The following is a 22,135-nucleotide window of genomic DNA, read 5'->3' as shown; positions in this document are numbered from 1 at the left end:
GCACCCTCGGCTCTGCTACATCAGATTGCTACATCTGATGTAGCAGTGCCGAGTGTGCATCAGATGTGTAGTTGAGCAAAACTGACTCAGCACTGCTAAGTCTGCATTCGCATAGGAATGCATTGGCCAGCCTTCGGCCAATCAGCGCTGGCTCTGCCGGAGGAGGCGGAGTCTAAGGTCGGACCTGAATGGAGACTGGTGTGGAGCGATCTTAGACTCCGCCTCCTCCAGCAGAGCCAGCGCTGATTGGCCGAATTCCGTACTCTGGCCAATCAGCACTGGCTAATGCATTGTATTGGCTTGATGAAGCAGTGCTGAATGTGTGTGCTTAGCACACACATTCAGCTCTACTTCATCGGGCTAATAGAATGCATTGGCCAGCGCTGATTGGCCGAATTCCGTACTCTGGCCAATCAGCACTGGCTAATGCATTGTATTGGCTTGATGAAGCAGTGCTGAATGTGTGTGCTTAGCACACACATTCAGCTCTACTTCATCGGGCTAATAGAATGCATTGGCCAGCGCTGATTGGCCGAATTCCGTACTCTGGCCAATCAGCACTGGCTAATGCATTGTATTGGCTTGATGAAGCAGTGCTGAATGTGTGTGCTTAGCACACACATTCAGCTCTACTTCATCGGGCTAATAGAATGCATTGGCCAATCAGCGCTGGCCAATGCATTCTATTAGCGTGAACTGAGTTTGCACAGGGGTTCTAGTGCACCCTCGGCTCTGCTACATCAGATTGCTACATCTGATGTAGCAGTGCCGAGTGTGCATCAGATGTGTAGTTGAGCAAAACTGACTCAGCACTGCTAAGTCTGCATTCGCATAGGAATGCATTGGCCAGCCTTCGGCCAATCAGCGCTGGCTCTGCCGGAGGAGGCGGAGTCTAAGGTCGGACCTGAATGGAGACTGGTGTGGAGCGATCTTAGACTCCGCCTCCTCCAGCAGAGCCAGCGCTGATTGGTCGAGTTCCGTACTCTGGCCAATCAGCACTGGCCAATGCATTTCTATGGGGAAAAGTTAGCTTGCGAAAATCGCAAACTGACAGGGATTTCCATGAAATAAAGTGACTTTTATGCCCCCAGACATGCTTCCCCTGCTGTCCCAGTGTCATTCCAGGGTGTTGGTATCATTTCCTGGGGTGTCATAGTGGACTTGGTGACCCTCCAGACACGAATTTGGGTTTCCCCCTTAACGAGTTTATGTTCCCCATAGACTATAATGGGGTTCGAAACCCATTCGAACACTCGAACAGTGAGCGGCTGTTCGAATCGAATTTCGAACCTCGAACATTTTAGTGTTCGCTCATCTCTACTACTAATATTATACATGTGAAAGTTTGTGGGTTTGGATGTTTATGGCTTTGGATGTTTGTTCCTCAATCACGGAAAAACAGCCGGATTTGGCTGGAATTTTACACACACATACTGTACATTGGGTCCCAGTTTGAAACATAGGCTACATAGTAGCCTCCTGCACGCCCGCACTTTGCCACCACTAACGAAAATTTGCCAGTCGGGCTACACTCAAGGACCTGAGATTACGTCATCCAAGATCTTAGATCCGTTCCCAGATTGGCTGTGCCGACTGTGTGGGCGGAGCTATCAGCCGGATTGCGAGCCCAACACGATGGTGTCTCGGCATATGTTCCGTTGTGCAGCGCACAGGCCGACTTCACTAATAGCCGGCCAAGACACGTGCAGGACTGGATCGCACATGCCGACTTAGCTTGCGGCCGCGCATACACACGTTTGGCCAAGGACTGCAAATGCCGGTATACGTAGCAGCTGCAACAGAACTGGATCGCCTATACTTCTTTGGTGAGTTCACCGGGATCGGGTGCTGCTCAGCCTGGGCCCTGTCTGGTTGTGCTGCGCAGCATAGGCTGTGATGTAGCAGTGCCGACACGCGATGTAGGGGTAGGTTTGTTGAGGGGTTTGGTGGTGGTGTGGGGGTGGTTGTTTAGGGAGATTGGGGGGTGCTAGGGGGAGTTTGGGGGGCCTCCAAGGGAGGGGTAACTGGCGGGGGCCAGTGCCACGGGGAGGTGGGGGAGCCTGCAAGTGGGTGGGGCGGCTGCAGTTGCACCACAAGAGAAGGAGGGGCATGTGACCATTGTTGGTTTTTCTTTCATTAAACGAAGGGTACCAACAATTTTGTCCCCGTGTGTAGTTATAATTGCAGTCAATTCTGGGGACATAGTTGCTTTCCCTTATAGGTAAGTGACATACTATTTATTTATTTATTTATTATGCTTACTTATATAGCGCCATCATATTCTGCAGTGCTTTACAGATATTGTCAGTCACTGTCCCATACAGGGTTCACAATCTACATTCCCTATCAGTATGTCTTTGGTGTGTACATACTGATTAATTCCGGGGGATTTCTCATTACTGAGGGGGTGACACACTGTGTACCTGGATGTAGTTATAACTGCACTCAGCTCTGGGGTCACAGGTGCTTTCCCTTATAGGTAAGTGACACTGATTAATTCAAAGCTATTTCTCATGTGTCTGTGGATTCTCATGTTGTAAGCTTGTGAGATCAGGCCATTTGTCCATTCGGGGATATTTAATAATCCCTCTCTTGGCATAGAGACATGCTAGTGTGCTGAATTTAGTGCAGTGTCAGCTTTGCAGTAGTATGTAACACAATGTAAGAGGACATGAAAGGTCCTCTTTAAGACTGGTGTATGAAATGTTAGTCTTAGTAAGTCTGTCCATTATTTTGTATACTTATCATTGTTACGCTGGGTTCACACCTGTGCCTTGGTCTCCGTTCTCAAGTTTCCGTCTTCTGCAGACAGCAGACGGAAACCTGTTATACCGAGTCCAGCTGTGAGTGCCGTTGAGCGTTTTGTGCTCTCCGCGCAAAACCGTTTGTTTTTTTTAACCGGACACAAAGTCCTGCATGTCCGACTTTGTGTCCAGTTAAAAAAAAACTTTCGCCGCGGAGAGCACAAAACGCTCACAGGCGCTCACTGCCAGACACTTTTCAAACCCATTCAAATGAATGGGTTTGAAAAATGCCTGCAGGTTTCCGTTTCCTGCAGGAAACGGAAACCTGCATAACGGAGGCCCCGGGGCGCAGATGTGAACGAGCCCTTAGTTGCTGAATGATTTCACCTTCTACCTAATAATGACCCGGCATCACCATTATTTGTGTAATAGCCACTTGACGTGAAATGTGCCACTGATCATAATGAACTGGACACTCAGTGTTTGTTAATGTATCAGTTCCTTCTGTTAGCAGAAACCTGAGCTTTCAATCTCTGAAGCAGTCACTATTTTAAAGAATGAATACCTGCAAGGTAGTATTAACTTCACTGTTCATTCTGTATTGCAATTCGAGCACTTTCACTTGCCGTCTATCACAAATACCAAAAAACCGCAACATTTTTAAAGTAATGGGATAATAGTGATGTACAAGCATGTTTTGCTTTATAACTTGTGCAATATAATACTTCCTACAAACCACAAGAAAACATTTACACATTTTATTCCCTAGACTACTTTAATGACATTGCATAGTCACTGAGTTTAGAAACTGTAATTGCTCAAAGATAGTATGCTGCCACACAGATTCTCTTCGCTATCCACTTGTACATCAGCAGAGTGTTCAGAAAGATGCCTGTATAATCATAAACAGAGCTGTGTGGATACTGGCATTAAAGGGGCTCTCCACTTTGTAATATTTACCTATCCTTGATTTTTTGTCCCATGCTGTCTACTTGAACCCTTTTCATGTATACAGCACGATGGAATTAATAATCCTTTAACCAGTCATCTCTTATTCAAAGTTTGCGAGAGCATGCCACTAATCCATTTGGGGGGCATCAGAAAGTGGATAACCCCTTAAGCTGTATTATTTCCTACCACTTTGCCAAACTTACTGACAAGAACCCCCTGTACTGCCCTAGACCTCCAGGGATTATGTCATTCATCTCTTTATTGACCTAGAGCACCAGGATTGTGTAATTAAATTATTCCTTGCCATAGCAGGGTCTGATAAAAACAACTTTCACTTTCTTAGACCAACAGTGATTCTGGCATTAAATCATTCCATGCCCTAGACCACCAGGGATATCACTATAAACTCATTAAAGGCATTGTCCTAGATCATACTTTTTAATGCATTCAGCAGTGGATCAGCACAGGAAAGGGGGGAGAGGATGAATGTAAGTATCAGTGCATATTTTTTTATAACCCTTCCCTGCTTGGTTGCATTAAACGAGTTCTCTACAGGAAGACTGTACATTTACTTTCTTGAGGGATCTTAGGAGCCTTACCTAAAGGTTCTGGGCTGGTTCCAACCCCAGGTTACATGATCAAAACTGGCCCTGGGTCGGCCAACGCCTCTGTCATGTTCACAGGTAGTTATTTGTACTGTGGGGGTGGCTTTCCTATAGATAACACAGATAAATTACCTGTAGAGACTGGAGAGGATCTGGATATGATCACATCACCCATGTTTGGAACCAGCCAATAATGCCGAGGTATGGCTCGGAGGAAGTAGGTGTACAGAGACTGCCTAGAGAACCCTGTTAACATTTCTGATGCTAGACTACCCTTTTAATTAACGTAGCTAATAAAATCAATAATTACGTTACTGTACAGGAATATTGGCTACCATGTTGGATCACCTATTTTGAAGGAAACACTGGCCCTAAGTGACTAGTTCATGATCTACAAAACTTAGGGAAGACAATACATGTAAATTACCATTAATGTTTGCTAATAGTAATTTACATTTACTAAGCCTGGTATTTTCATTAATGTTAAAGCAAATTCTACTAAAAGTTTTATTTCTTAGAAATAACTTCAGTTCACCAAACCAACACAGATATTTCCCGGTGCTTTGTGTATGTACTTGTACCACAAGTAAAATTCATACAATTAAAATGGACAAGGCCTCATTCATACATGCTCTTGTTTTTTGTTCATCATATTGACAAAACCAGCATCTTTATGCTTTAATAATGTATATGCAGAATCTTATGGATAGTGATAATCTACCACAATAGGGCCTTTGTGAATCAGTAGTTTGCTTTTATGTGTATATAAACTATATTAGCAGTAAATGGTTTATTGCACTTGCCTGCTTTTATTCATCCTTTAAGTAGAACACATTGTAGCATTGTTATTTAATCCATACAAAATCTATATACTAATTATGTAGTATAAAAACATTAATTGCCAGGCGCCGTAAACTTCAGTGTAAAGTACAGCTGTGCATAATCTGTATTCCTAGTGAGTCATCCGTGAGCCAAATAGCCATGTAATAATCTAAGGAACAAATAATGATTTGTTAATAGCATATGAAATTTGTGTCATTATCAGCACTTCTTTCTCTGTCAGCCTGTAAGTCTCTGATATAGAACTAATGACAGAAATACTTTGGAATTTGTTTTATGTTACACTTAAAAAGTTTCTTAGCAGCAGCATGACCTATGGCACGGGCGCTTTGTGCACATAATCCAGTGAACATGACTAGTAAGCAAATAGAGTTTATTAAACTGTAACATTTATTAGACTTTACATAGCTGGGGGTGAATCTGAAGTGCGTACCGTAGGTGCATCACAATATGCGCTTAAATGATTTCCCCTACCATCTTATATCGTGCAGTGAAACCCAAAAGTAGGGCATGTGGTATATAAACAATGGGATGCAGGCGATGCTATTTATGGTGCCAAATAGAACTTCTTAGTGTATTGACTTTGCAGCTAAAGATTAAAAACTTGAGAACAGCACAGCACATTTTGAATGCTATAAGATAAGAGTTTATTGAAGCGCCATTGTCATCAGTCCAAGTGTCCTTTGTCAAGTTAAATCAAGCAATAAGAGGGGATTCTAGTGATCGGCCGTGTCATCTTTCTGATCAGTTGAACTGACACATATCAAATCCCTGCTTATTGTTTCTCCCTGGTCAAAGGCCTTCATAGAAGAATCTTTTGGAGAGCAACTTTTTTGACCTATAAAACCATTGCAAGGTTAGCAGTCAATAGAAGACTTTGACCCCAAAAATATATTTATTGTAGAGATTGACATACGTATACAGTAAGTTATTTCTCTTTGCTGTGTTTTACTTTTATACTTGTTTGTTTTTCTTTTATTTTTTTCTGATCTCTAATACATCATATTATTTAAGTATTGCTCAATAAAATTATTTAAAATGGCAATATAACTGGTACATGAGAATTTGGTGGGAAAAATTGCTGAAAAATTAAATGTACAAATTCTGCATCACAGCTCAGAAAAAAACCCTATAATGTACTGTATCTCTATTTACTTTGTTGTATGTGCCCAACAGTTAACCATTTGGAACAAAGAAATAGCGTCCCAAAAAAAGAGCCTCCCAAAAACTTTCCTAAAAAGTTTGTAGAGATTTCCTCTGCGGACTTTCTGTTTTAATATACCTATGGGGAAACCGCTGGCGTTCACATAGGTATAATTGACATGCTGCGATTTCTAAAACCGCACCGTATCCTCAGGTTTTTACCGCAAAGTGGGCATAGGGTTGATATTTTGTTTCTTGATACTTATATGAATATCTCACGCAAACTGTATAAATATACATTCATTCCTAAGAAGTATGACTGATGTGTTAGGTGAATATACAGTAGTGAGCACTGCATCTCCCATGTTTGAGACAGTATTTTTGTAATGGATTTCTGACAACTTTATGTGAGCAAATATATCCGTCTGGCTGTTTGTGAGCTCATTGCATCATATCTCACTAAAATACATTGAGTTCAATTCTCACAGCCAGGTTTAGTTTGGGAGATACGACCCGCACACAGACTGTATTTTTTGGATGGGATTTAGTGGTGTGAATACAGCCAAGTTTGCATGTGTTTTCAAAGGGTGGAGAGGCAAATGTTGCGGCCAAACTCCTATGGTAGTGACTTTTCTGTCCTGAGAACAAAACGCGTGTTGCAATCCAACTGTCCAATCTTTCTCTGTCACTGAAATAAAGTAGGGAGGCCAGTGCAACCCCAAAAGTGTATTTGGTCATTGCTGTAATGTGTATAGCCAGCTGTAACTTAGCAGGCATGGACCAACTATGCACTGAACTGATTTGACTATGGGCTATTCCTCAGGGCGTTGTCTAAGTGGTCACTAGTTTCTACTAGAGATGAGCAAAGAGTATTTGAAACTCTAGTTTCGAATACCTCAATCTATAAGAATGAATGGAAGCGGCCAAACAACAAGGGGTTAAGTGCCGTCCGCGCACCGTCCGCTTCCATTCATTCCTATGGAGTGAGGTATTCAAAACTAGAGTTTCGAATACTCTTCTCTCATCTCTAGTTTCTACCCTTTAACTCCTGTATGGGGATCTGGTTTTCACTGCATTGAGCCAGACTGCTATCTCTAGAAGCAATCTCAGATAAGTGGCTGAAAGACATCAGTGCAGAGCACCGAAGGGACAGGCACATACATGGTTAACAGGCAGGCCTAGATCATTGGATTGGATGGATTTCATGCACAATAATATTTAGGCCAGGGTCTGGGTATGCAGTGCGGAGGTCAGGAAGAAACTGTGCAGAGTTAAACAGACAGCAGTCAGAATACAAGTCATCACAATACACAGTAGTAACACCTTCACAAGAAGCTAGCAGCTAAGAAATGCTGGAGTTCAAGGGGAAGACCCTGGCTCTATGGAGGTAGCGGTGCTACACCAGCTGGAGGTTAGTGATTGAGAGGAAATCAATAATAGCACAACGTGGAATGAGAACAGGGACCTAGGATGCCAGAATAACCAGAGATCACCCCAACAGGAGGTTTCTGATGAGGCCTGAGCAGATTAGACAGCATGATTCACTCACTAAAGGCCTCATTTTCCATGACCTGCCAGAGTCCATTACTGGTAAGCATCAAAGTATATACAGTGCAAACCCCCCTCTACACGTTGCCAGACACTACTGTTTATATCCAGAGGGAAAAAAGCAAACTGTTTGCTTACTAATTTGATTCTTGCGGTAATGTTTTATTTTTTCAGGTTTGTCCATAATGCAGTTGTTTTTGTTTTTAATGCAGTCCGTATTGGATAGCACATGGATACATGTTACACTTTGTATTGTCAGGAAATCGCTCGTTGAATCTATTGGGAAGATGAAAAAACAGATCTGAGGAAGAGACAATGAGCTGGAAGGCACGATAATAGGTTTTTGTTAGCGGGATAATGTGGTATATTTCAGATGTTTACTGACCTTTCCATAGACCATCATAATTCATTGCTTGACTTTTAACATAAACTGAAAAATCCAACTCAATGCCTCTGAATGCGGCTCAGCAAAAATGTAAAAATATATTCTGTGACAACTTTCACCTTCATTTATTAATGAAGTCCCCCCTTTAAAATAAGATAAAGGCTTAATCACACAACAGTGTAAAATCACTGTCTCGTGGCCACTTTTGAATGAGTGAATGAGTCTATTCCATTTTTTTGACTGACAAAAAAAAGTATGTTAAAAATTAGACATGTTCTATGTTTTCCCATTTTGATTGACACATGGACCCAACAGAAATCAATGGATCCATTTTTAACTGAGATATAGGTTGACAGATATCCAAGTTACGTCCATTGACGTGGGTCAGTGGGTTGGATAAAAAATAACCAACAAAATTTATTTGGCCAAATTAGGTGCAAAATGGATTATTTGGCCATCAAAAACAGACAAATTGCCAAGAAACAAATGCAAAAGGTATGTTTATATTTTATAAAGACTTATATAAAGTATATATATATATATATATATATATATATATATATATATATCTCCTATCCTATTAATATTATAAATGTGAAAGTTTGTGGGTTTGTGTGTTTGGATGTTTGCATGTTCGGATGTTTGTTCCTCAATCACGGAAAAACCGCTTCACCGATTTGGCTGAAATTTTCCACAAACATAGTTAATACAGCCGATTAAACAATAGGCTACTTTTTGTCACAATAGTGCACATACGTTTGTGCCAGGACCCCCACAAAACCCAAACTCACACCACCATCTCTGCAATCTCACACACTTTGGACCATAGCAAGCCAGAAAATCCATATTGCCCTCTACAGCCTCGCCCCTAACCCCACACAATCACATATACATATACTTTACCACTTTGCCCCTCACCTTAACGATACTCCAGGAGGCTCTCTTTAAGGCTCCGGAGCAGCCATGTTTGCAGACCCCCACCGCTCTGACAATCCGCGACACCGCCCACCCATGTTAATACCCCTAGGCGGTCTAATAAATGCAAAAAAAAAAAGTAAAAAAAATGTAAAACAAAAAATAAAAAGGATTAAAAATTCTAATCACCCCCCTTTCCCTAGAACACACATAAAAGTAGTTAAAAACTGTGAAACACATACATGTTAGGTATCCCCACGTCTGAAATCGCCCGCTCTACAAAGCTATACAAATATTTTTCCTGTTCGGTAAACGCCGTAGCGGGAAAAATGGTCAAAAGTGCCAAACCGCCATTTTTTCACTGTTTTGATTCTGATACAAATTTGAATAAAAAGTGATCAAAGCAATAACATTTCCCAAAAATGGTAGAACTACAAAGTACACCCGGTCCCGCAAAAAAAAAAACGCCCTATACATCCCCGTACACGCATGAATAAAAAAGTTACGACTGTCGGAATATGGCGACTTTTCAAAAAATAATTTTTTAACACAGTTTTGGATTTTTTTAATGGGTCAAAATGTAAATAAAACCATATAAATTTGGTATCCCCGGAATCATAACGAAACACAGAATACAGGGGACGTCATTTTGGTTGCACAGTGAACGCCGTAAAACCAAAGCCCGTAAGATAGTCACAGAAATGCATTTATTCTTCAAATCCACCCCATTCTGAATTTTTTCCCTGCTTCCCAGTACATTATATACCCCCACTGCCTATTAAAAAAGTAGTGGGGATCCTGGTAGGACCTCCTAAAGGCAACAGTGCTGACAGGCCGGATGAAAATTTCAACACGGCCACATTTGGCCCGTCGGACAGACTTTGTACGTACCTCTGTGATAGGATCAGAACAGATGAATGCATGGAGCATCCTCGTTTTCCTCCATTTAAATCAATGACAGAAGACAATGATAAGATAATAATGTTAGGCTATTATAAGGCCCACACGGGGAGCGGAAGGGCGGATTTTGAGTGACGGGGGGGGGGGGGAGCCTCGTCACTCTCAGGCCCAAATCCACCTGCCATCATGGAATATAGTCTTGCACATTCTCAGTCAGCGCCCTCTATTGGTGTGCATACTTGAGGCACTGGCATCTTAATTACATCATGGAAGTCAGATTTGCATATTCTTCCAAGATAATGATGTGTGAACCTACTATAACTATAACAAAAAACAATAGGTTATTTTCTGAGGACGGATTTCCTTTTAGTTTGTTTTTTTTGTGTTAGAGGTTGTCCAGGATATTTAAGTATTGAGTCAGGAGGCTGGGGAAGCAGAAAAATAGTCCTCACAGCGCCCTGGATTTTTCTGGCAGAAGTCCTTGCCACACAGGATCGGGCTTCTGTTTAGCCTCAGTGGTCATGTGTGGTGGAGACTTCCACAGAAAAATCTCTGTTGCGACTTGGACACCGGAGCACTGGGGACAGGTGAGTGTTTTGGGTTTTTTTTGCGTTGTTTTTTACTTTCCCTAGCTTCCTGGCACAATACTAAAATATCCCAGACAACCCCTTTCGTTATCACACCTTTTGACTATGGTGTCCTATTTCTTGTTAAAACCCAGAACATTTTTATCTGGGTGAAATATATCCACGACCCAAAAAATCCAGACAAGATATTAAATACAATAGTCAGTAGCTGCATGTGGTTCTAGGATTACAAAGAATATCACCTAAATAAATAAAATATGCAGTAAGATGAATTGATCTGTCATGCTTTGTAATGGTGGTGAGCGGTGATGTATTTAATGTTTCTATAAGTGTATCTAAGATTTATCGTGCAACAATAGATTACACGGCCCTCCATCTGCTGGAACAATTTCAGGTGTCTGTTAAATTCCACAAAGCATGCTTTAAAAGTGTGTTTTGTTTGAGTTTGCACGACAGCACCTGCTCCCAGGTGTCACCGAGTATTCCTCACCTGATACCTGAAAAGAGCACTCTTCTAAATTGAATATGGCCTTTGAAATGCAGTATCATTGATGAATGTTTCATTGGTTTTTGTAACAGTAAAAGACTAGTGTTCACAGACATCTGCTACATCAACACATTGATGCTTTGGACATAATTTAAAGTTCATATAAAAGGAGGACTTTTTGCTTAGTAGCTGAAGCTTTTTAATGGAAACGTTAATTAAATTGCAGTTTTATGAGCTTTGCCATAACCTTTCAAGTAACCGTTCTTATTGGTGAACCGTCAGTCGAGGTCTACAATTAACATGGCGAAATAAATTACAACAGTACAGTTTTCCTCCAAAATGTTTGATCTTGTGTTTCATTGAACACTCATGATGAAGTAAAGAGGGGCAGATTCAATGTCAAGGAATAAGGACATGATATAGAGATTGTCAGAGAAGATTGAAAAATGTTTTCTACATATTAGAGCTTATAAAAGCCACATATTACATGTTGATAAACTTTGCGCTGTTAAATATATATATATATATATATATATATATATATATATATACAGTGTTGGCCAAAAGTATTTCAATTCTGTCAGATAATACTCATTTTCTTCCAGAAAATGATTGCAATCACAAATTCTTTGGTATTATTATCTTCATTTAATTTGTCTTTAATGGAAAACCACAAAAAGAATTGTCAAAAATCCAAATTGGATATAATTCCACAGCAAACATAAAAAGGGGGTGGACAAAATTATTGGCACTGTTTGAAAAATCATGTGATGAGTCTCTAATTTGTGTAATTAACAGCACCTGTGACTTACCTGAGGCACCTAACAGGTGGTGGCAATAACTAAATCACACCTGCAGCCAGTTGAAATGGATTAAAGTTGACTCAACCTCTGTCCCGTGTCCTTGTGTGCACCACATTGAGCATGGAGAAAAGAAAGAAGACCAAAGAACTGTCTGAGGACTTGAAAAGAAAAATTGTGAGGAAGCATGAGCAATCTCAAGGCTACAAGTCCATCTCCAAAGACCTGAATCTTCCTGTGTCTACCGTGCACAGTGTCATCAAGAAGTTTAAAGGCTATGGCACTGTGGCTAACCTCCCTATATGTGGACGGAAAAGAAAAATTGACAAGAGATTTCAACCCAAGGTTGTGCGGATGGTGGATAAAGAAGCTCGACTAACATCTAAACAAGTTCAAGCTGCCCTGCAGTCCGAAGGTACAATAGTGTGAACCCGTACTATCCATCAGCGTCTGAATGAAAGGAGACAGTATGGTAGGATACCCAGGAAGACCCCACGTCTTACCCAGAGACATAAAAAAGCCAGGCTGGAGTTTGCCAAAACTTACCTGAGAAAGCCAAAAACATTTTGGAAGAATGTTCTCTGGTCAGATGAGACAAAAGTAGAGCTTTTTGGGAAAAGCCATCAACATAGAGTTTACAGGAAAAAAAAAGAGGCCTTCAAAGAAAAGAACACATCCCTATAGTCAAACATGGCGAAGGTTCCCTGATGTTTTGGGGTTGCTTTGCTGCCTCTGGCACTGGACTGCTTGACCGTGTACATAGCATTATGAAGTCTGAAGATCACCAACAAATTTTGCAGCATAATGTAGGGCCCAGTGTGAGAAAGCTGGGTCTCCCTCAGAGGTCATGGGTCTTCCAGCAGGACAATGACCCAAAACACACTTCAAAAAGCACTAGAAAACGGTTTGAGAGAAAGCACTGGAGACTTCTAAAGTGGCCAGCAATGAGTCCAGACCTGAATCCCATAGAACACCTGTGGAGAGATCTCAAAATGGCAGTTTGGAGAAGGCCCCCTTCACATCTCAGGGACCTGGAGCAGTTTGCCAAAGAATAATGGTCTAAAATTCCAGCAGAGCCTTGTAAGAAACTCATTGATGGTTACTGGAAGCGGTTGTTCGCAGTTATTTTGTCTAAAGGTTGTGCTACCAAGTATTAGGCTGAGGGTGCCAATCCTTTTGTCCGGCCCATTTTTGGAGTTTTGTGTAAAATGATCAATGATTTGACTTTTTTTTTTCATTCTCTTTTGCGTTTTTTCATTGCAAGCAAAATAAATGAAGATATTAATACCAAAGAGTTTGTGCTTGCAATCATTTTCTGGAAGACAATGAGTATTATCTGACAGAATTGCAGGGGTGCCAATACTTTTGGCCAACACTGTATATATAATAGATAGATAGATAGATAGATAGATAGATAGATAGATAGATAGATAGATAGATGATACAATAACTTAAAGGTGTTACAGTAACTTAAGGGGGTTGTCCAGCCGTAGTTTCAATGAACTCATTCGGAGAAATACTCAATACTCTATAATGACATCAGTTGAGTATGGCTTTTTATTATTTCAACCCATTCTAGCTGTTTTTTTTTAAACATTTTCTGATGGCAAAACGCCTTTAATGCGGTAAATGAAGTTTAAATACTGGCTATATCCTATCATGGAATGAATAAATAGTGGATGGTTCATGAATTAAGTGTTGGATAATGCAGGACGGTTTTCTATTTATTATATTTCTTTCTTCCACCTATAAGTATTACATATTAAAATACGATATTTGTTGCCTCTTATGTATCACTTTTGTGAGATGAGATTTCCAGTGTGTATGAGGAGATAAGGGTCCTTGCAATGACTTTTGCCATTTGGCATTCATCCTCAACTTGCACACATATAATACTAATGTATACATGCAGCGACAAGCATCCACATTGTAATCTATACTTACAGTCTACTGGATTTGATTGAAACTGCGACCTGATAGCTGTCCATTCTATCCCTACACTGTGTACTGTATGCCTCGCCAAGGCTTTTACATTGTACGTTTTAGATGGCAGATGATATTTCACCGTTTTATGTTATTCAACTGGTACTAACAAAAGGCAAGACTTTGTTTCAATGCAGCAAAATTTGTTCTCTTCTTAGCATTTTGGTCCTGGAAACCTGCCTTTGGGAGACACAATACATTTTAATTCGATTAAATTTAATTTTGTTTCTTTATTTCTTTAAGAAATGTAGTAAAATAAGTGAGTTGTGCGCTAAGCCAGAAGCAAGCCATACACATGGGTGTCGCAAATCATCTAATGTGTATGACAAAGATTGGGCAGCTGGCTTTTACCATTCCCAATCCTTATAATGTCAAGGGATATCAGCCACCACCAGATGTGTCTTGTGTCACCAGATGTGACGCTGCCACAAGAGGGGTCTGAACGTATCTTACTTCTCTTGACCCATCCAGAATATATGCATGGATGGCGAGCGTGCATGTGTATGTTTGGAGGAATAACTGTCATGGCAACAGCTTTTGAAGGTCTATGGCCATTTTTACAGTGTAAGGCTGCTTTCACACAGAGTAACATTCCGCTCATTCTGACACGTAAACACGTGTCTGAGTGAGCGCAGTAAAACAGAATCCCATTGACTTCAATGGGTTCAGTCTTACGCGCGCTACCCATTGAACTCAGTGGGAGGCTTTTTTACCTATTGTTTTGAATGTGTAGCGCGCGTAAGACCAAACTCATTGAAGTCAATGGGATTCTGTTTTACTGCGCTCACTGAGACACGTGTCTACGTGTCAGAATGAGCGGAGTGTTACTCCGTGTGAAAGCAGCCTAACTGTAATAGTCGTAGAGAATTTCATTTGATGCTAAGTGGCACAGTCTGAGTGCTTCAATACAATGATGTTCAAAGGTTCTCATGGTACTCCTATAATGTATAACAAATCTATCCCTTTGAAACCTTAAAACACTCCGTTAGACAAGGGCCCAACATGGAGAATCCCATCCACGCATTACAAAAAAATAAGTGAAGTGGAAATGCTGCAATTTCCAAAACCGTCACTGTTTTGGAAATTGCAGCTTGTCAATTATATCTACGGAAATGCCATCGATTTTCTTATTGGTATCATTGAAGCAGAAAGTCCGCGGAGGTTTCCTCTGTGGACTTACTGTGAAAAGCGGCAGATGCATTTCCTCCTCGTTTTTCCCTGGAGCGCTTTTTTGCTGCGGCCTGTTACGTGAGGCCTTAACTTTAAAATGAGTTTGTTCCCCAAAATTACACTATTATGAACCAAGTTGCTAAAGCCCCCTGTAAGTAATCCAAGTGTTTTGTAAATAGCCAGCTCTCCTCACTAATGATTAGTCTGAGGCGTCAGTATAGCTTGACATGTCCAAGCAAGGAAGCCCATTGATTTCAGTGGCACAAATGTTTCTTCTTTTTGGTCATCATTGAAGAGTTTAAGTTCACAAATGGCAATGTAATTTTCTAACATGAAATGCTATTTACGATGCTGGAAAGCCCTTTAAAATTAATGATCTGGATGCCAATATCTGAGTATAATATGCCAAAATAATATTGTTTCCTATTATTATCCGTATTTTATTTACTTATATCAGGGTTGAAGGTTTATGTGCTTACTTTCATGGGGGATACAGCTGCACAGCTGTTGATAGAGTAAAATCTATTATCGCTTTCTGTCTGATAGTTAAAGCCTTAAAACAGCATTACCTATGCAATATTTATATGTGCAATAAAAAAGAATCTTGCAAGGGTAAAAAACCCAGAGGGGAGAATTTATCAAACATTCATGATGCACACAACTTTTATTTACCATATTGATTCTGCAGAGGATGTTTAACTTCAGAGAGAGCATTTTCCTTGCTCTAAAGCTTAAGCTACCCATTGGAGTTCTCTCCCTACTGCCTGCAATATCAAAAAGACTTGATGAATGGCTTCTTCCTATACAGTCACATAAATGCATCCAATATCACTATCCGTCATACTGTCATCGTTCTTTTCCTACAACATTTATTGTAAAATATTCCAAACAGTTCAATAGAATCAAATGGGATATGTATAGGTTAGGCATGGGCAAATCCTAGGAGTCAGGTAGGCTACTTTTGTTTGTTACCTTTTTTTTAAAGGGTACCTGAGTTTTTATGAAAAGTTGAGATATGTGCAGGATCTATCTGGACAGTCTGTTTTATGATGGTATAAGCCTTCATACATGATATCCGATCAGATTTTTTTTCTGCTGCTACTAATTGGGTTATGGTTGAAACACATTTTGCAATTCTATCTCAATTGGAGTGTACAAAAAGGGTCAATCTTCTCCATTCCCTATCTATTGCTGATAATGTTCTGATATTCTGCCAGGAATAACTACACAATTACAAACAAATACCTGAGAAAAGCTCAAGTGATCAAAAGTCCAGGAACATTGGACTGCAAATACATGTAACCCAGCAAACAACATAAAAGAAAAAAAAACTATCTACACAGGCCAGTCATATTAATGTGACGACCTGTCAAAATCCAGAATAACCACCTTTGGCAGAGCAGACCGCTGTGAGACATGCAGTAAGAGAGGGGATGTTGTGATGATGTTCACTGGGATGTTGAGTCATGCCGACTCCAGTGCCATGGCCAGCTACACTTGGTTACCCAGTTGAGCATCCATGGCACGAACAACCGGATCGAGGTGGTCCCACAGACTCTCAACTGGGTTCAAGTCCGGGGATATTTGCTGGCCAAGAGAGTACGGTAAACTCATCCTGTTGCTTCTCGAACCACGCACGTACACTGTCAGCTTTATGACATGTTGCATTGTCCTGCTGGTAGATGCCATCATCCTGAGGAAAAACAATTCACATGTAGGGGTGAATATGGTCCACAAGTATAGATGCATACTTGTGTTGATCCATCGTGCCTTCTACAATGATGAGTGCACCCAGATGGCTGATGACACGTGCCTTCTGCGATTGCTAATTTAACTTTGACGTCAAAAGTAGGCGGTGGTCACATTAATATGACTGGACTGTGTATATGCACAGCCAGTAAAGCTGCTTGCTGTCTGTGAATAATACCCCATCTGTAATCACACAAGCATCCAAAAGCAGAGAGAACTACATACAAGACTTTTCTTACACTGTAAGCTGTGAAATTCAACACAGCAGCAGTTTGTAGACATGTCTGTTTAGGCTGTGTGCAGAATCACCCTTTTCCACTCCATTCCCTGTGTGAAGAGAGAAAAGGATGACCCCCTACAACTCACTGAGATAAGCAAGACAGAATGGAATGTATCTAGGGACGGACTTCCTTAGTAACAAAAGAGTGAACAGCACATTAGTTTAAAGAGAGACTCCAAGTAGCAGGGACTTTAGAGAGGGTTTTTTTCAGGCAGAGAGCAGCCATGTTTTTAATTTAAAGTACTTTATGTTTTGTATTATCCTTGGATCAGGGAATACATAGACAAAGAAAACATATGGCTGTCTCTTTCCCATCCTTTACACATGCATTCTTGGTTAAGAGTGAATGCATATTGAATGTAGAGAGACAAATAAGTCACTGCCAGCCACCTCTGGTTGGCATATATTGCTGAGAACAAAACATTGGTGACGTTGAAATCAAATAGTCCGTTCCTTGCCTTCTCCACCATCTGCCACTAGGGAGAGTTGGGACTCGCCCCCCAGACACGTAACTTGGTTCAGTCCAGTTAACAATGTTAACATAATGAATAGGATCAGCTTGAATGAGAAATGTATCTAGATATCTACATCTTGTTGCTTCTTAAAACATCCCCTGTAAATGCAGGAATCGTAGCATTTTACTGGATTACATTTGCAGACTGCAGTGCATTTTTGATGAATATGTTTTATGCATTCCATATCTTCCATCTAAGCTTCTATAGTAAGTCATTCAAATGTCTTGCACATACAGTACGAAGAAAAATCTTTATGAATTCTTGCTTTGCAGCTGGTGCACCACTGTAATTGAATCTTCCTATATCTGGAAATCCTGCTTTGCTTTATCATGTTACATAATGTTTATTGTTCATGCTGTTTGCATTACACTAGTATAGAGGAAAGCAAACACGTCATTCAGAGGCATTATAAATCCAAAATTTCTACTTGACAGTTGGGAAGAATATGCAAATCTGTCTCCCATGATGTTATTATAGGGAGACATCATGGGAGACAGATTTGCATATTCTTCCTATGATCCCTCACAGTGGAGCGCAAATGGCTTGATAAGTCTCCACACACCTATATGGTGGTCTCTCCCTAAGAAGTGACAATATCTCCTTAACCTACTTGACAGTTGTCAGATAAAAACAAATGTATAGTAAATGCAAGAAGAAACAGTTTGGTCAATGCACTGCTGTAGGAGATGGGTATTCTGCATGACACCCTGTCATAGGAAAATTAGGGAAAAACCTTTATAGAGGAGCAACAAAATGTTCTCCTCTGGCCTTCTGGATCTTTTCTCCCCAGTGTGGGTAAAGCCATGTATCTGAAGTTAAAGAGGACCTTTCACCGTTTTGCCCACAGGCAGTTCTATATTCTGCCGGAAAGCTGACAGTGCGCTGAGTTCAGCACACTGTCGGCTTTCCCGATCTGTGCCCGGTGTGAAGAGCTTACGGTCCGGTACCGTAGCTCTTCTATGGTCAGAAGGGCGTTTCTGACAGTTAGCCAGAGACGTCCTTCTTCACAGCACAGCCAATCGCGCTGTGCTGTGAAAGCCGGGGGAACGCCCCCTCCCTCCCTGATAATGCTCGTCTATGGATGAGCTGTGTGAGCAGAGGGAGGGGACGTTCCTCCCGGCTCTCACAGCACAGTGCGATTGGCTGTGCTGTGAAGAAGGACATCTCTGGCTAACTGTCAGAAATGCCCTTCTGACCATAGAAGAGCTACGGTACCGGACCGTAAGCTCTTCACACCGGGCACAGATCGGGAAAGCCGACAGTGTGCTGAACTCAGCACACTGTCAGCTTTCCGGCAGTATATAGAACTGCCTATGGGCAAAATGGTGAAAGGTCCTCTTTAAGACATTCAGACTGTACCTATGTTTTATACAAATTGTCCTCTATTTATGAAAAGCTTCTGAAAGATTGCTAATTTGCTGTACATACCGTATATACTGGAGTATAAGCCAAATTTTTCAGCACGGTTTTTGTGCTGAAAAAGCCCCCCTCGGCTTTTACTGCACCCCAAAACTCCGACCATTTTCATTTTTGAAATTTTCCAGCAGCTGCTACATCCCCCCCCCCCCCTCGGCTTATACTCGAGTCAACAAGTTTTCCCAGTTTTTTGTGGAAAAATTAGGGTCCTCGGCTTATATTCTAGTCGGCTTATACTTGAGTATATACGGTATATCTATGCGAGTTGCAAGATGGGGGTCACTTGCAAATAATCTGAATCCAATTTGGTTGTGTGACAAATGTTTGCCCTTGTATTTTATAAAGTGTCCCTCCAGTACTGGTCCTCTCCCTCTGGTTGGTGCTGTGCTGAGTATTTCAGTGGGGTTAGGAGACTTTCATAGGCCAGGATGTTTTAATAATACATTAGATAGATGACATCTATGATACGTAGAGTTAGAGTTAAGCCAGCAAGGCAGAGCTAGATTTTTGCTGCTTTTAGATTCCATGCCTTGAAAGTGCCTATCTTTATATAAGTAATAATTTCATAAATACTGCCTCTGTCACCTAAGCCTATTCTCCTTCCAGAGCTTTATGAGCACATACATCACTGTAAAAGACTGAGCTGTTTCCATGCCCCATTTGCAAAATGTATTGTCTGATTTTTATTCTGGTTCTGTCGGTCCCTATAGAAAGATAATGCAATGTGTCAAGAATTACCTGTGTTTCCAAATCCAAGATATACTGATATGCAAAGTTATGAGTACTGTCAGTTTCATTCTAATAACAAAAAGACATATTTTATGTCGTTTGCTCGCGAAGAAACCTGAACACATTTTATCAAAACGGGTTCCTTTTACTATTCAATCATTATTATATTATAGAGGACATGGTTAAATGGGATCCTGGAGGAGGCTGGAGAAGGTGACAGGTAACAAAAAAAAATAAAAAATCATACTCTCCTGTCCCCATATGAGAGTGACATGTCAGGTTCCTTTCCTGTGGCCACAGAGACTCAGGGCTTTGGGATTTTTTTTATTTTATTTTCCAACTCCAGGATTGGTAAAATGCACTGCAAAATTCTGGCAGTTCTATTACAATAAAATATAATGCCAGATAAGCCTGGGAGCTTTCAATAGGGGGTCACTATTTGTGGTCATTAGCAGTGGGTCACTGCAGTGATTGCAATGGACATTAAATGACCGTCTGCATTCACCCAAATGTAAAAAACATGATGAAAGCTTGTATAAAAAAAAAAAAACCCGAAAATGTCCTGAACTGGGGAAATTGGACTAGTTCTGAGGTGGTTACACAATCATGGGCCAAAATAAACATTATAAATGGTGACAGTTTTAGTTTTGCTTTTCCACACATTTAATGTATTTTGAGGGATATTTTGTTGTTGTTTTTTTATCCAAAGCCTGGAGTGGATTCAGCAGAAGGCAGACGTATAAAAGCTTCTTATATATTCCTCATTCTTTTAGTAGACATTATTGATTTTGCCTTTAAAAAAAAAAAAAAAAAAAAAAGCAACAAAATCTGCAAAAAAAAAAAAAGTTGTGTTTCCGTAATATGGGGAAAATCTGCACCATTTAAAATGTGCTGCAATAATGTGAATTGGATAGTGCTTTTTATTTTTCTTTTTAAATGTTGGCATTTTCTGAGCACGTCAGAAAAACGCCACACCCAAAGCATGCTGGCCTTGAAAAGATTGGTGTTAAAATATAGAAAGATACAAAAATGTCATTTAATGTAAAAAATAAAGAGCCCCTCCCCTCAAAAATGCTATGTACCTAGGTTGACTTCCTTTGTTTACTTCTGACCATACATTGTAGATAAGCTAATTTGTTTTTGTTGCAGATTTTTCTGTTTTGTTTTTTGTTGTTGTTGTTGTTGTTGTTGTTGTTTTTTTTTTTTTTTTTTTGGGGGGGGGGGGGGGGGTAGCTAAAGCCAGGAGTACATGTGCTTACTTTATTTTTTTACCTTTTCTTACCTTTGTAGCCACACTTAGGCCTCCTTCACACGATTGTGCTCAGTGTGCGCGTCAGTGAAAATGGCATGGATGACACATGGATTGGTATCTGTACTTTTCACTAATATACAGTGAAGTTAATGGAACGAGTCACAAATATGGACATGTATTGTACTGAGAGTTGGACACAAAGCCCCAAAAACTTTGGTCATGTGTATGGGCCAATAGAAATGTATGTGTCCTTATTTGGATCTGCAATTGTGGATCAGAATCAAAAGCATGGTTGTGTAAATGAGGCCTTAGCTATGGCTCAAAACTACACACAAATGATCTTTTAATCCAAAAGCGTATGGAAATAAGGACCCATCCATGTCAATGGGGCCATACACATAGCTGATTAATCTGAATGCATGGATCAGTAAAACCACGGATACCAATCCATGTGTCATCCAGGCTGATTTTACTGACCCAGAGACTGGACACAGTCATGTGCAGGAGGCCTTAAAAAGGCCCAAAAAGTCTGAAATAAACCACATATGAGAAGCTGTAGTACTGAATAACTTGTATATGACTATAAATTAAATTTACTACATACCTTTTGTTTTAGATTTAGAGGTTGTCTTACAAGTCCGGGTCATTCACTTACATTAACCAAAGCTTTCTTCTGTTCTATACATAACAGTATATCAATTGAATGCTGAAAATACATAATGTCTTCTACAAAGGATTTATTGGTTTATTACTAGTCAGTGAGTGTCATGTTATATGACCTGTAAACATTGAAGGCAGGGGGTTAAACAGAATTCTCCTAATATCTGCAGGCAGTAGTCCTCTAGCACATGACATAGCTGTCTGGTCTAATGCTATCAAAGAGAAGAGACAAGACAGCGCACCAAACACACAAACATAAAGACATTTACAAATCAATGTGGAGTATATAATACAGTGAACAGAGGGAGGATTTAGTATGCATTACAAAGCTTTACAAACATATTGCATATGACTTCCTTTATACAGTACGTTGTCATACTCAGTATTGTGGGAATAATAACATGGTGCAGGATAACATCAGGCTCAATGATTTAATATATTTACTACTTTCAGACAAAAGAATCACAAATTAGTCC

The 22,135-nt window shown here is 40.5% G+C and overlaps 1 protein-coding gene across 1 annotated transcript in view; it reads left to right on the top strand.

Moving 5' to 3' along the window:
* KCND2 (potassium voltage-gated channel subfamily D member 2) overlaps positions 1-22,135 on the top strand; it is a 325,034-nt gene that overhangs the window by 19,030 nt on the left and 283,869 nt on the right. The window lies entirely within an intron of this gene.

The sequence above is a fragment of the Leptodactylus fuscus genome, chromosome 5, assembly GCF_031893055.1.
Source record: "Leptodactylus fuscus isolate aLepFus1 chromosome 5, aLepFus1.hap2, whole genome shotgun sequence".
Classification (NCBI taxonomy): domain Eukaryota; kingdom Metazoa; phylum Chordata; class Amphibia; order Anura; family Leptodactylidae; genus Leptodactylus; species Leptodactylus fuscus.
Note: the sequence above shows the minus strand (reverse complement) of the source record. Positions and strands in the feature narration are given on the sequence as shown.